Genomic DNA, 13,907 nt, shown 5'->3' with positions numbered 1-13,907 from the left:
AGCAATATGCAACGAGAACTACCAGCCTGCACTCAAGGATGGGAAACAAACAATTCAACAGGCTAACAAACTACAATCAGGATTTGCAGGCTATACGAAGGCGATCGGTGGTCTGCAATAATGACTGATAAAGGGAATTTTTTTTGCAAAGCATGCATTCGCCACTGTTCTTTGGCTCATTAGGGATGACTCCCTCTCAGTATCTATACAGACACAAGCCCTCGATTCACCCTCTCTCCATGTTTGCCATCAGACCTGTGTACATTTCTACAATAACTCCTACATGAATTGAAAGGAGATGTCTTATTCTGGAATATTATTCAATAAAATAACATATATTTGTATGATTGTAAGCACTGCAGTGCCCTTTGATGTTTTGTCGTCTTTTTCCCCCCATTTCCTTTAACAAAGGTGCTAAATGCGAGATTGGGAGCGTTTCTATCGCCTCTGCACGGCTCGGAACATGGCGACGGCTGAGCCAGGGACTCGTAGCTAATGGTGCTGGGTACGCTCACAAGCACTAAAACAGTGTTTCCCAAACTTTTTTTCAGGGGACCCACTTCTTAAAAATGACGAACCATCGCCACCCAATTCATAATAGGCCTTATTTATGAATCATGACAAGAGCAAATTTGTTCGTAAATTAACGTTCCCACCATGTTTACTGCCATTTACACATCACCTTATATTATCTTGAATAAACCATTCATATCGAAGAGATATATGTTTGATAAATCACAACTTCATTTTATGCACGTTATTGAAAACATATACACATGTTAAATACTTTACGAATGAGACCAAATAAATGCATTTAGGTGGAGTTAACGGGCTCTCGTTTTTTTCCTCTCATCAGTAAAATAAACAGAATGTACGCTTGCCTTTCATATTAGATTCAACGTTATAAGTCGGCTACAATTATCAGAACAAAACAAACATTCAGGCAAATTCTGCAAATTCACTTGGCGACCCTAATGAAATCTCCTGCGACCCACCTGTGTGGGAATGTTAAAAAAGCATGCGCGGCCGGCCCGGCTATGTCAACAAAGCACAGAGAAACTCGGATTACAACACAACACAGAGGGAAAGCAACTTCATTCTCTGCTCAGGTAGACATTACTCCTCTATATCTTTACATAGTAAATAGTTGTTTGCTTAATGCTATGGATATCGTATAGAGAACCTTTGACGTCCCATAAATTGCTGTATTAGTTTCCTCTTTGAGGCGCTGTTGAGTAATTTGCATATTTGCCCTCCATTTGCAGTCACCTAATGAGCTGTATGCTTTTATAAATGAATAGTCTAGACCATATAACATCAATAAAATATATATAGAGAAATACTTAGCCTATGTTTAAGCTATGATTGCTACTAGAAAGTATGTCAGTGTTTTTAAAATAAGTGTCTGTGGTCCCAGCTGAGCTATGAGATGGTGTCATAGGTCGGTGACTCCTCAGGTCCCAGCGCGGCGAGGCTGAACCAGCTGACCTGCCCTGATTCTCTCTTTTCTCCCTCTATCTTTAAAGGACATGTGGAATTGTAGCCTCAGTTACGCCTAGACCTATTCATTCAGTCACTTGGAGATATAAGTCAATGATTGTACTATTAACAAATGTCATACTTTTACTCAAAAGCAATATTACAAATGGCTGACTTGCCTAAATCATATTTATAATAAAAATGATAAACTAATCCATATTCTTTCAGTGAACACACTGATGTTCGCACAGCTCCTTTCAACAGATTCAAAAGATCTAATTCAAGTTAGTCCTCTGGATTTATAACACTGATACTTAACAGCAACACCATAACTTAAAGATTATATGTAACCTCATAGAGATTTACCACTAATAATAATAATAATACAATAAAACCAAATCAATGAGGGCCCAAACACCGTAAATACAGTATCTATTATCTCATTTTGTACAATGTAAACCTGAGAATGGTCTGCTTTCACTCACAAATACAGCAGAAACACACAAACTGCAGCTTTTCTAATATTCACTTCATCTCAATGTTGGATATAAGAGGTGAGGTGAGGTTGTGATCTTCCAAAGGCCTGTGTACCCTCACATAGTGGATACCCTGGCCTATAACACTCAACACTGGTGTGAAATCCATGCTGTTTCCTAAAAAAAAAACATGTTTCTATATCTAGATGTCTAATCCAAAAGCACATACAGAAATATCAAATGACTGCATGCTAACTTTCACTCATCAACACCTGCATGCTCAGATTTCATCAGTAAAAGAAAATATCATCAGCTGCAGAGGAGCATCAAAGGAGGCAAGAAGCACTTCAATGAATCAGTCACAAAGCAGTTTTGGGGCTTCTAAGATAAATTATGAGACAATGCTGTGTATTTGCCGTTCAAAACAACCACCTGCACAGCCATACACTTACAGTAAATTGTGCGCAAAGCGTCACACATTTGCAAAGCATTGGTTATACAACCTGTTGCACTGCTAATAAAACCAGCCATCTGTAAACATTAGCACCTAGTAGTAGCAGAGCAAGCTGTCTTACCTTAAACCAGGAGCTTGTTCTTTGCATTCTTCTCTGCAGAAGCATCTGCCGTAAAACATAACACAACACAATAAAAGCTCACAAGTATGACAAGAGTATGAGAAAAAACTCATTTTGAGAAACGGCCTTTAAAAGATATGGATTATAGAATTCCATACATGTTGAAAGACTCCACAGGTGAATAGGGTAACATTTTTTAACTAATAGATATCACCATGAAATGTCCTCAGTTGATTACTGACATTAAGACAATTAGTTTTCTGAAATGTTTAAATATAAATGTAACTAAATATACAAATGAGGCATTATCTAATACTAACTTTTTGGTGAATTTAGGAGAAATCTACAGACGCAAATAGACAAAGTAGTAAAATAAACACCTAAATGTGTATTTTGGATGTTTTCTTTCTACTAGTCTGAAAGAAGACATGTTATGGAAGCAAATTAGCCCAAAATCTCAAAATTGGTCAGTGCATGAAAAACAATGTTTTTGCCTGGGGTGTAAAAGTAGGCCGTCATGGTTCATGTTAATACTACAGTAAGATGGTTGGTAGGTTAGCGGACTCTGGTAGGCCTACTCAGTGAGTTCATGTGCATCAGGCAGCCATGAGAGAATTGTGAGAACTACCTTCTCTGTCTGAGACACAGCCTCTATTATAATCGCTATACGATCAGGGACCAAACGCACTTCACGACGTCTGATCATGAGTCAGTGCTTCAGTGCCGTGTTTGTGACTTATCCACTATAGGAGACACAGCTATCCCTTTGAACCGCTTGAACAGCGATGGATGTGTTCAAATGGCTCAGAGGGATGGCTGGTGAGGAACTCTGGAATTGATCCCATGATGGTGGAATTGGCTTGGAGATGGGTAATAGTCTCTCTGTGCCCCTTTCATGAACCGACAAACCATGTACCCCTGCAGTTTTTCCATCGAAACCAACAATACACTTGTCAATAAAGTCCTGTAGAAATGACAAAATGGCACCACTGGAAGGGAATATCCTGTGCCTCAACACACCATTCCTAAAACTCTCTCCACTTACAGTCTTTTACGTGTCTGTTGGATGATGATGTGGCATTTTGAATAGCATTAATAAAACTCTGTGATAGCCCAGCAGTTCTCAAATGATTAAACCACTCATGGGCCAGGTCCCTATAGAGCGAGACCGGATGGGGGTGAAATATCTTCCCTGATTCTGCCTCACTCTGTTGCAGTATCCTGCAACTCAAAAGGGTCTAATGGCCAAACGGCGTGCACATCTGCTCCACTATATTACATATATCTATAACTATTTATCTTCATTATTATTATTGCACATTAGTCTTTTAGCACTTTCTCTTGTGTATACCACCATCACCGCATTTCACAACTCTGAGTCTGGAATCTTCTCCAACAAGTTGTTCAGGTTGAGCCATCTCGCCCACCTCTCTCCTGCACACACTTCCCTGCTACACGGGCAGCACAGCACCGCACACAAATATCCATAATCCTGGTTATCTCTTCCCACCATTATAAAAGTTCCACTTGGTAAGCTGTCAACACGGAGGTGATGTTAAGAGCTCTCACCATGAAGGCTGCTGCCTTTATAAGCTCTTTCAGTCATGGTGGACTGAAAACGCTGAGAGGGTGGGGGGTGTAATGTAGCCGACAATCTTGGGTGGAGGTGGGCAGCCAACATGGCCTTCATGGACTGCTTAACCATCCTTTCAAAAATCCATGAAAAACGTTCTTTGAATAGGGGTCTTGCTGGAATATGAGTCATCTTTCCAAGAGACAGTGACTTCTTCCAGGAGCACTGGCACACTTTGTGCATGTCCATTCTGGTGTGTGCATCTGTGTGTGGCGGACTATCACCTGTTCTATACTACATTAAGTTAGCTGCCAAACAGGCACATCAGGGTGTGCTTCATAGCTTTTCCTAGCCATCACCTCTGCAGCTAAGGATGCCATATCCCGACCTTGCCCAGCCAGTTGCCTCTCGGTTTACCACCTCAGGGAAGAACTCCCATCCCCTCTGCATAATAATGATATTTACCCAAGAGCCTTTTGCATAGCAGACTTTAGACACTCTTTTAATGTTTTGACTTGCAAATGAAGAGGTTGTCAGGTAGTTAATGCGCAGCAAGTGAAAGGAGTTCCTCAGGGATGCCTCTGCGTCATAAAAGATGGTCCACATGGCCTGAGGTTGATAAAAAGAAGCGGATGTGTTTTTCTTAGGACAGAGAGTAGCCTCTGCATGCAGAAGGTACATACACAACAAAGTGATGTCAGTGTTCCAGCAGGGAGAAATGTTGAACAAGGGCAAAATGCATAATCTTGGCTGGGCTCTCAGTCTCCCTCTGCTTCCCAGTCTTTAAGCCAAGTTAGACTAAACACTCCCCTATCTCTTTATACAGGAAGCAATCATTTGTAATGATGATCATTATACTGTGTCATGTGTAATTAATATTAGCAGATGGGCTTTTTAGTCGTGCTGCCTATACTGGCAGCTATCAAACCTAGAGGGAGGACCCTTCTTGTGGTGTTTCTTCCATTATTTTCCTCTATTAAAGGACCAGTGTGTAACATTTCATGGCATCTATGAGCAGAAATGGAATATAATATTCATTACTATGTTTTCATTAGTGTATAATCACCTGGAATTAAGAATCATTGTGTTTCCATTAGCTTAGAAGGAGCCCTTCATATCTACATAGGGAGCGGGTCCTCTTCACAGAGTCCACCATGTTGCACCGCCATGTTTCTACAGTAGCCCAGAACGGACGAACCAAACACTGACTCTAGAGAGAGACTTTTACGTTTTTATGTTACCTGAAGGCCACCGTAGTTCTCCAACACGCTTGTGAAACTAAAACCGTGGTATCGCCAGCCGCCGTCTGACTTCCTTTGCTCCTAAAGTATAGTGTTATTACGGTAAGGATGGCCTCTGAGCGAAGCGAACAGCGTTACCAAGGTTTTGCACTCTGCAACTCACGTTACAGCAGTCTCGGAAAGGGAGGAGTGAGCGGGGGGGTGGGGGGGTGGGATACTTAGTTGGTTGCAATCTGCAAACACACCAATAGATGCCGCCAAAATCCTACACACTGGACCTTTAATAATAATCTAAAATAAATAAATAATGTGTACTTTATTAATCCCGGGAAAATTAATAAGGGGAAATTCAATTTCTTTCACTCTGTATATATATATTGACACACACAGGCCTAAAAAACAAATACTCAAACATGACCTATACACATTCATTATGTATGCAGAGATGTCAGAGCGAAGAGGCTGCCTCACAGGATGGTGCCCCGAGCAGTTCCCAGGAGGCGATCTGACATCTCTGAAGCTACCAGTCCACACGGTGTACTTGGTATGTTTGGGGACTTGAACCAGCGACCTTTCGGTTCCCAAGCTGGGCCCCCATGAACTGAGCTACTGCCGCTATTAACATGCTCAATACCACAGAGATGATGGAAAACTCCTGATCTATTGTTTCCCCCTTTTTACCTTATGTAAGTGTAGTGTTTTACCTACCAGTAATTGTGGGACAATGATGTTTTATTTTAGAAGGTTTTCAGTCAAGTGTCATGCCATCCATAAGCTTGTCTGACTCTTGGTAAACAGGGTAAATAAAAGTAAAACCCCTATAAAACCAAACATGCACAGGCTTGCAGATAGAGCGCTTGGAGTTCACTATAAAGCCTGTATAGCTACACTGACTTCTGCACCATCCCATTTAGTTTTCATGATTAAAACTAATTGCACTGGGCATAATCTTGTGAATTTTGTCATCATCTTTAAAAAGGTGGGCTCAAATCTGACTCATGACCTTTCACAATTGCCCTCGCATCTTTCATCCCTCTTTGCATCTCCCTTGTAGCTATCAACCATGACGCTAAAGCCTTATAGTAGTGACAAAAATCTCTGAACATTGACAGCTCAAATTGCATATTTTACACTTTGCAACACATTGCATTCAGCATATAAGGCAAATCAGCATGAATACATTGATGTAGTGATGATGTAGTGTTCATTTGGTGTGAGATTAACAAACTAACAGCTGTCTGATCTAAAGAATCATCTGCCTTTTCAAAGAAACCCGAGATTATTTAACCGAAACACATCAGATGGATGAATAGCTGCAATTACTTCTAGTTCACAACCCAGCAGTCAATTAGCCATTACAATCTCTCAGTGGTAACCGTGGTAAATGGATGATGGCTCGTGTCCCACAGACTGGGATAATTAAGCTACAAGTCACACTGTAGAACAAGCTCAAGTTGAGCAGCATCTGATCTGGCAGATTATTGTGCGCTCTGGGCTGTCGCTGACTTTCACGACGAGTCCCCCTTTGAGACGCGACCTCGGCCGGGGTCAGACAGCCCCTCTTTTCCTCCTCTGATCCTCCTTTGCGCTTTACTGGGACATCTCAAATCTCCATGGAAGCATGGCTCATGCATTTCTATAAGATTATTCTCAGTAAAACCCACACAGAGAGAGGAGCCGTCTGCGCACAGACTGAATGGAGCATTATATTTCTTAATGCGGCAAATAAGGATTAAGGCATTAAACCAAATATAGTTCTCACGATAGCTGGAGGAGCCAATTACCCTCAGCGTGCGCATGTTTCCGTTACAGGCATCTACATGCTAAATTTGAACAGACGTGGGAAAATCACAACCTTGAAGGTTTTATGTGCATGTGTTGCATTTAATTATGTTGGTTTTTTTTCCAAGCACTGAATGTCTTCTGACTGCACACAATCAACTGCTCTTGCATTGATATTCATGTCAATAACACAGCAGATGGAGGGAAAACAATCATGAAATGATCAACAAAGTCAGCAGAAGTGTATGGTGAAGGTAAAAAGAAATGTGAAAATTATGTCTCAATATCAATAATTGCTATGAAGCAAAAGATAAGACAATTGAGATAATGAACAAAAGCCATTTGGTATTTCATCATACATTTTCAAGGGAAAATACAGAAACAGAAGTCATGATTTCATTGATTAAATGTAAATGATATAGTAGAATGTAGAATATAATAAAGAGAGAGAAATAGAGAGAGTAAAGTAATTTACAAAGATGTTACATAATGTAAGCAAAAGGCAGTGTTTGACAAGTTCTAAATTATACTTTGTTTCTGCAAATGATATGCATGTAAAATATATGATCTTCTTCATCATCTACAATAGGCGTTCCATAGTGCAGAGTGAAACATCACTTTTTGGCACATTATCAGGAATAAAATCTCCTTTTTTATCTTAGTGCGCTGGCAAAAATTGCACACAATCAAAATAAAAATCTTATATGCAAATTCCGGCAAGAAAGCCCTGAGCGTCACAGTTTTTCTGCTAGCTACAATATAAATCAAGGATCATTAGAAGCACTTCACAGCTGCAGCTTTAATTAAGCCACTATACATAATATATATAATTCCAGTTAAGGAATACTGTTAAACACATGTACATTTGGATATAATTCAAACACTTCTGGATCATTGTTGATTACGTTTCATAGCTTAGAGTTTACACTTTTACAGGTGACAACTGGTTTGTCCACCACTGTCTCTCATGTGTGACTTGAGACTGCCGATAAGAGGAAAGCATTTGTTTGCTCTTTTCACAATATTCACAATTCGATCATATTTGCAAATTAACAAAAATGGATCAAACATAATGATAATGATTAGAAATTCTTCAGGAGCATTATTTTTATACATCATTATGCGTGGCCCATGACTGTGGAGGACAGAACCTGCCAAAAACAAAAATAAATAAATGACTCATTAAAGCTGAAGTAGGCGAGATTGGAGCAAATATGAGAACATGAAACAGGTAACCTGGAAAAAAGTATGTGCCTCTGTGTCCTCCGGTGCTCCTAACGGCATCTGTAAGATTTCACAGACCGGAGGAAAACAAGCAGTCAGAGCTGATCTGAGGTCTTCTGTCTATGAGAGCTGGCTGTCAATCACTCGCGAACTCCGACCAAACGGTCAAACAAGGCAGCGCTGATCAAATATGAATCAATATTATGTAACATTAATGCCTATTTATGGCCCTCAAATGTTTTCAGAATCATCTTGTAGTGTACGGTTTAGCTGTAAAATGAGAAGGTTTGTGACGCCACCGCCATTGTGAAATCTGGTGAAGGAACGCATGACCGGAGCACAGCCAATAGGAACGCTCTCTCAGGGAAATAACCTGTGTGTGATTGGTCAAAGTCTCCCTTCACGGGCTCGATTTTTTAAAGCCTGAAAACAGAGCCATTAAGAGGTGCAAAAGTCTAGTTATCTCTCAGAACACTTGAATTACAATATGCTGAAAGGTTATTATGGAATTTTTGCCCAATGATGCCAAAAATATACTGCCACTTAAATAAATTGATAAAATGTGACATAAATTGATATTTCTGTTTTAATTAGCTTCTATTTATTTACCTTTGTATTAATTCCTCTATCTATCTACTAATCCATTAAATGTTTCTTTTTATTCATTTATTTATTTTGATCAACTTTTAAATTAATTAATTAATTTATTTTTTTATTTTTTTATTCATTATTAAATGTATATATATTTTTATGTATGTATTTACTTCTGCATGGTTTCCCCTTTGCATTCCCCCCTTATTTATTTCCCCAAACTTATTTATTTCTGTATTCTTTTCTTTATCCATTTACTTTTTCCATTTATTTATGCATTTCTGCTCTATTATGTAAATGAGGGGGCTATCGTTCAAAGTCTGTCATGGGGTTAACTTTTCGACATCAGAAATATAAATTTATGTCACATTTTATCAATTAATTAATGCCTACATTTATTTTATATATAATTTTGGTACATTTTATTTATTTATTTATTTATTTATTTATTATTTAGGCACGTTCCATCTTCCATATATAATATTACTTCTTCTTGTGACTTTAGAAAAAAATTGAAAAGCTGTTATTTTGTAACTCATGAACATTTTTTTTTATTAAGTTGCTCCTGTACAAACAAACCTACGAACCATTATGTAGGATTTGTGTAAAATTAATGGTATTATTTTATTTTATTGTACTTTTTGAAAATATAAAGTTGCCCCCAATGCAGTCACATGATGTCCAGTTAAATATCTATATATTTTTTTTTATATTTCAAACCTATATAATCTAATCTGAGAATACATTCTGGTGAGTAAAGTTCACAAACACTTCAATAAACACAAGAATGCATAGATACCATGCATGACAAATTTGGAGTTAAACAGAAAATTTCAGAAATCTACTTGAAATTGTCCTCAAACATGGTTGTCTTTACAGAATAAGTAACCATCATATATACATATATATATATATATATATATATATATATATATATATATGTATATATATATATTCTGCTTTAGTTACAGCCACAAGAGCTAAAATGGCTGTTTACAGCTTCGGTCTATATTCACAGTAACCACCAGATGGCAGCACTGCATTTGAGATTTATTTTTGTTTCATCTCTCCTCATGTAACCTTTTGTCCAACAGCCATTTTCCCACGAATGATGCACACTCAAGGTAAAGGGATTACAATGAGTCATTAGGGTAACATCAACACACAAGTGTCAAACGGCGAGGTTAAATCCTAATTGGAAAACATCTGATCAGAGAGAAAAATATGACTCAAAATATCAAAGGAAGTTTGGGGGAAAGTTGTTCAGGCAGGTAATAACTTCAGTGACAGTCACATTAACCTTAATCTCATTAGTTGCTGGGGAAAAACTTTTTAATAGTGTGAATAATTTTATGAAATTACATTGCCCGCATATACACGTGATCCAACCTAAGAACAAATTTAAATAATTTAAATCATTAAAACCATGAAAATCCAACGTCAGTTATAAGTGTCATTAGACACGCCCTGTAAAGCAGGATAAACAAATGTAAATTGTTCTATTCAGTTTCATCTGAGATGAATCATCTGACTGGTCTAGAAACTAGTGTCAAATCCAAAATATTTACGTCTTACTTCCTGTGTCTTTCCTACAGCGTGTGATGACTCAGAGAGTGACTGTGGGTATCTATCTGAAGTCTCAATGTTGCGCAAGTATCATAGTATCTTCATAACCTGACAATCCCTTTGTATGCTTATATGGTATATGATGCAATGTAGTAAAAGTGTGTGAGAAATTCACATGCCTGTGCTTGTTAGGCTCGCATGTGCATAGAGATTATGTTTGGGTGGCATATTTTTATGTTTTCTAATATAATAACTGCATAGATACCAGAAGGTTCTCAATAAAACCTGTTTGGACTGGTAACTGAATCAACTCCAAGTGTAACTTTGAAGCCGCTGCCAGGCTGTAACGTATAACTGTACAACACAGAGCGAAGTCGAAAGGGAAACTGATTCTTAAAAGGCACGATTCAATCAGATTAACATGTAACCTCATCATTATATACTGTATGTAGCAAAGATTTCATTTGAAATTTTCAAGTAAAACTAGAGCAAACCTGACACAAGATTGTATCTCTATCCGGGTGAAAACTGACCAAGTCCTGGGATTTTCTCCCATGTTGTCATAGTGAACTCCTGAGAACAAACTGTCATCTGAAAACAATTCACCCTCAGGGCACAGTGCTCCTAAAAATAAAACTCCGAGCCTCTTAGAGCTCCACCTTTTGCAGTGTGTCAGAGGGAAGGTGTTTATTTTCATAATGGATTCTACTGAAATGTTTTGATGTAGTAGTAGTAGTGGTGGTGGCGGCGCCTTTAAGTGCTCACGTAAAAAGTAATAAGTATAGAATACAAACTAACGGAAAAGAATGGTTACAAAACTGACAGTAAAACATACCAACAAATTATTTAAAGGAAAGGCCCGAAAAAATGATGTTCTGTTTTTTTAACCACACCAGCCCAGAAGTTTATCTAAAGGGGAAGTGAGGGTTCCTGATAATAAACATTATCTGAGGTGGGAGATGACTGGTACAAAAACATTCCATTGACCAGTGTTCAGATGTACTAGAAAGCTGAGGACTCTGTGTCCATCTCATTCACTGTTGACAGGGAACGTTTCAGTCATACATTCTTTAGTCCAACACTTGATTCAATACAGTATCAGGGATCAGCAGACTCTTGATTCTCAAAGTGGGATCTGTGGCACAAAAACATTGCCATAAATTATAAAATTGTGCTGTTTCATTAAAAATTGTATAGGCTATCTACAGACCATTTGCGCCAATAAAACCAGCATATATTGTGTCTATTACTCCCTTTGGGCCAATAGAAACTCTGATATGACACACAGCAATAGTTATTTTAAACTTGAAGCACTCACTGAAAGTCAGCTTTAGACTGGTAAGTTATAATATCTGGATTTATCAGGACAATGCCAGTCTTGCCACTGATCAGCTCAGCACAGTTACTTGAAATGTAGGCAATAAATGCTGTGAAGTTGTGTCCAAATGCAATTTGAATAAAATCTCCCTCAGTTTAAAGGTATATAAGTGGTATTAACATTCAATAACATTGCAAATTTCCCCGCTGTGGGACTAATAAAGGAATTATCTCATCTTATCTTAACATGATTCAAACTGAAATGTGTTACCATAACAACAGGATCCATCAATGCAAAGTATTCATACCTTTAACTCTTCACCAAACAGTATCAGAGCCACACCTTGTGTTGCTGTTTGTTGATTTTCCTGGTTTTCAAAATGTACCTCCTCCATGTCAGAGTGGAGTTCAGTTCTGCTGCTGACCTATGGCAGATAAAGCACACGCTTCTGTCAGAGGGCCATTTAATGTCCTATAACTCAAGCACAGCCATACTCACACATGTGTTGAATATAAAAATTACAAAGCCAACAAAATTGCGTGTGTATAAGAATGCGATATTATCCTATGTAATACAATTTTTGAGAGTAGTGGTTTAGATGTTGATTGTTCAATTTGTGTATGATTAAATATAATAATATATAATAATATTATAGGCTAGATAGTAAAATGGCTTTTCATCACACTACACTGTATAATGTTTTATTTGACTCATGTCTCCTCATTGAATGGAACTCCACTTACATTAATACAACTTCCCATTTTGGACAATTTTTAAGTCATGTGGAACCCATATAATAAAGCCAGCATGATGCTACGCATGCATATATTATAAAAGCATGTCTCTCTATTGGTGCTTTACCTGTTCAAAAATATGTATACAAAGTGCAACTTTGTCAAACTCTAAGGAGGCTTCTGCTCCACTGTTCAGGAAACTGAACATTCTTTCAGTTTATGACGTAAATATTCATCAGATATGTGTGTTTATATATAAATATATGTTCTTGCCTTCTTCTTTACCATCATAGTTTAGCAACTTCTTTAAATCTTATTCTCAAATTAATTCACATAATACTAGACAGATTAATCATCTTCACTTGCCTTTTTACAAAACAAAACATGGCCAGTACTCCCTCAGATATCGCAGCGTACAAATATGGAACACCAAAATACATGTTATCAAGAGCTCGTTATCCTTAGAACATTTTAAAAGGAAATTATCATCCCATTTAATTAATGATGTCTAATTATCTTTTGATATGTTTAGATATATTTTATTGGATTGTTTTCCACTGTTTGGTTAGGTTTTTCTGCACATTTTGTGTACTTCTTGTTGTTGTTTAACTTTTTTTGTATTTTTAAAATTATGTTAGTTTAGATCTTTCTTCCTTTTTTGTTATTGTTTTTTATTGTTATTGTTTTTGTTATTTGTTTTTTTATTGTTATTGTTCTTTGTATAAACCTGTGGCTTCTTGACATCTCCTGACACATTTCCTGTTTTCTTTTCATTAACTGGATTTTGTGCAGTTTTATATATAATTTTTTTTTTTTAAATACATCCCCTTGCAAATTATATACTGCATCTTTTTAATCTTTCACATGTGTAAATAAAGAAACAGACAAACAAACAAAATGCCTCCTAGTTTTGAATATTCCTGTTTTTCCAGCTTACCAAGCCTCACATGGTTAGACTAGACGTGGTTAGACTTACATTATTATGACTAATGCTGGTGTCCACTTTTATTTTGGTAATATAAAATAAGAAGATATTTAACAATATCCATTGGTTTATTAGAAATTCTGCACTTACAATATTAACTTCAGATGCATTTCTGTGTCATCAATCATATTTATTGGATATAGTACAAACCAAAATCATTATAGTCTATCAATGGTGTGTGTGTGTGTGTGTGTGTGTGTGTGTGTGTGAGTGCAGAGGGGGTCTGCTACAGGAAACACTTACATCATGAAACTTCAGGTGTTTGCTGCGTCGCCTGATGAGTCGAAACTACGTGCGCGTCCCCGCCCACCTGAACAACAGAAACCGCCTAATAAAGCTCGCTCCCGCTGCTCCCTCCCCATT

General features: G+C 37.7%; 1 long non-coding RNA gene across 1 annotated transcript; it reads right to left on the bottom strand.

Moving 5' to 3' along the window:
• Window positions 1-1,418: 1,418 nt before the first annotated feature.
• Window positions 1,419-13,907, bottom strand: LOC119475551. Its single transcript, XR_005203824.1, has 4 exons — window positions 13,788-13,907; window positions 12,133-12,249; window positions 2,531-2,575; window positions 1,419-2,132 (listed from the first exon to the last, which is right to left on the bottom strand). It is a non-coding gene; the product is annotated as an uncharacterized LOC119475551 (long non-coding RNA).

This window comes from Sebastes umbrosus, chromosome 17 (assembly GCF_015220745.1).
Source record: "Sebastes umbrosus isolate fSebUmb1 chromosome 17, fSebUmb1.pri, whole genome shotgun sequence".
Lineage (NCBI taxonomy): Eukaryota > Metazoa > Chordata > Actinopteri > Perciformes > Sebastidae > Sebastes > Sebastes umbrosus.
The sequence above is the reverse complement of the archived record's forward strand: the minus strand, read 5'-3'. Positions and strand labels throughout refer to the sequence as shown.